The sequence below is a fragment of the Octodon degus genome, unplaced genomic scaffold (genome assembly GCF_000260255.1).
Source record: "Octodon degus isolate 3935 unplaced genomic scaffold, OctDeg1.0 scaffold00031, whole genome shotgun sequence".
Lineage (NCBI taxonomy): Eukaryota > Metazoa > Chordata > Mammalia > Rodentia > Octodontidae > Octodon > Octodon degus.
The window spans coordinates 10,625,057-10,627,929 of NW_004524607.1; the positions used below are offsets into that span (position 1 = coordinate 10,625,057).

The following is a 2,873-nucleotide window of genomic DNA, read 5'->3' on the forward strand; positions in this document are numbered from 1 at the left end:
AAAAAAGTGTGATTCTATTTATGTGCTAAAAGATTTTTCAAAATGTGGAATAATTATAAAGATTACATGAATGTGATTTTTAAAATACAATTCTGTATTGTTTAATGTATTAACATCAAAGGTCAACATTTAAAGGATTTTTCCTATTACTTTTATTCACAAATTTTCCTGTTGGAGGGTGAGATAGCATCTGTGTATCTATTTCTCTGTATATTTTCTATTCTGGGTTTCCAGCCACACCAATTTCTAAGGCCGGTCCTGCTTTTCTTTGTCAGGGTTTCTATTCTGGTCCAGTTAAATGTTGGCCATTTTGTCTGAAGAACAGAATTTTACCTGAAGCCATGTCTCAGAGCTGTGATCATGCTATCACGTGATTATATGGAATTAAATCCATATGTGGCTTCTAAAACAACTACATAACTATTATAGGAAACATCACAAAAGTCAGGAAGCAGAGAGAAAAAGGAAAATGTTGATGAAATTTTATGATACTGAGATTTTCCACTAAGTTTAACATTGATAATGATAGTAATGGTCTATGTTAGAGGTGAGAAATTCTGCCAAAAGGCATCAAGTGGCCAGTTATCACCAAGTGGAATGATAGCCTCAATTGAGCACTGTATGATTAAAGACTCTAAGCTATCTCTACTGCTTCACTGCCTTTTAGTTGACCTCTTTCAGGTTGCAACACATAAATGACTCTGTGGTTGTCATCATTTAGACAGGCTAACACAGGAGGGCATATTTTTAATGAGCATCAACTCATTGCAAGCAAATGTATTAATCCAGTGTGCTGATGAAACTGGGAAGTGATACAAATATGGCGAATGTTCAATTTGAAAAAATTATTTTGCTAATAACACCCCTCAGAGCTTTCCTCTTGACTTGAAGCATATTTGTCCAGTTATCCTTCCCACTTTCAGAAGCAGTTCTGACGTTCTTTTTTATGAGTGTCTTCAGTTGTGCTTTTGTGGTTCCTCCGTATCCTGAATTGACTCAAAGTGCTCACCTTTCATGGTCATTTGAAATTGCACAGTGCTAGATCCAGTGACTAAGGCAGGCAAGGCTCTGGGTTCAGTTCCCAGCACTGCAAAAAAAGAAATAATAAAATAAAGAGGACACCCTGCTATGTTTTTATGAGGCTGCCTTTCCTTGGATGATGCTCCGCAGCAACATTTACCAATTTTTAGTCACACCTTATAAAGACACTCACAAAAGAGCACTTCTGGAACTGATTCAGAAAGAGCAATGGGAAGTGTGTGAGGGATGTGCTATGAGGGGGGAGTTAATGGCAATGGGTTTTTACTGTGATAAATATTTAAAAATTTTAAATTCACACCGTAATTTTTGATCACCCCCTTTTTTTAAAAAAAAAATTATTTATTTATTTATGTGTGTGTGTGTGTGTGTGTGTGTGGCCAGCTCAGCCCACCAGGGGGCAGGCGAGTTGGCATGTGGTGCTGGGGGATTGAACCGAGGTCCCTGTGCCTTGCTTGGCTTAGCTTGTTCTAAGTAGGTGCCTTAGACCACTGAGCTATCTCACCAGCCCATTGATCACCCCTTTTGAATAAGTCCTCTGGATAAGTTTAATACTACCTTAGTGATTTTTCTATTCATTAAACTAGAAACTTTTTTTTTACATATGAAATTTTTTTGTCTCTTACTACTCTTGAGATAATTCAAAGTTATTTTTCTAGGAATATTCTATGATTTTATCCCCTGATTGGATTTTTCATAAATTAAGGTTAAATTTATTTAATGCATTCTGACCATAAGAGAAATGTGGGCTAAGGGTCCAAAGAGAAAAATCGTTATCTTTGCGAAGTTTTACCTTTGGGTCTAAGATGTGAGATCTGTTGTCTATACTCTTCTGTTTTCTTGACTGAGCGCCCGGAGGCTTCAGCACCACTTGCTGGGGGCTGTCCTTCTCCACTGAGCTGCCTCTGCTCGGTGGCCAGCGCTCAGCTGCCTGGGTCTGTCTGGGTTTACCGCCAGGCTCTCTGTTGTGTAACTCATCACTTCGACTGTTTTCCTTCAGATCCACACTCTCTTGCTTACTATCGCTTTACACTAAATCTGAAAGTCTCTTGGTCTTGAGTTGTTTTAAGCATTTTCTTTGTGCCTTGGGTTTTGTGCAGATTTTATTATGATATTGTGAGATTATTATGATAACTTCTGTGTGGTCAGGTTTTTCTTCCTAATTTATTCCTCCTTGACAGTTTCTAGTGCTTCCCAAATCAATACTTGATCTTGCTCATCAATTTTGTGAAATTTTCAGCTATATCCCTTCAAATACAGCTTCTGCCACTTGCCTCTTCTCTCCTTGGAATGTATAGATTGATCTCCACACTGTGCACCCTACATCTCTTGTTTGCCTTCAGATATTTTCATCTTTGTGTCATTTTATACTTCCTTTCAGGTACTTTTTTCTGACCTGTCTTCTAGACCAGCATTTCTTTTTTTTTGCAGAACCAGGGATTGAACTCACGTCCTTGCGCTTGCCAGGGAAGCGCTTATTCCACTGAACCATCTCCCCGGCCCCTTCTTTTGTTCTTATTCTGCTTTTAAACTCATATTGATTTCTTAATATTATTGTAATATTTATTGTAACACTTCAACTTCTTTCTTCTTTCCAACACAGTCCTGGTATTTTCAATCCTACGTGTTGTTCCTTGGCCATGTCAAACACCACTCACTTTCAAATCCGATGGTGTCAGGCATGGTTTTGAGTGGTCTGCAAGCAAGGTTGGCTTCTGTATTTCTAGAGAATTATTTTTAAAAAAGAGAAAAACTGAAGAAGATACATGACAGGGACTGCACGTGGACCACAAAGCATAACAAATTTGTTCTCCGGCCTTTTACAGAACAAGCTT

General features: G+C 38.3%; 1 protein-coding gene across 1 annotated transcript in view; it reads left to right on the plus strand.

Moving 5' to 3' along the window:
- LOC101585557 (probable C-mannosyltransferase DPY19L2) overlaps positions 1 to 2,873 on the plus strand; it is a 131,562-nt gene that overhangs the window by 42,230 nt on the left and 86,459 nt on the right. The gene's annotated exons all lie outside the window — the stretch shown is intronic.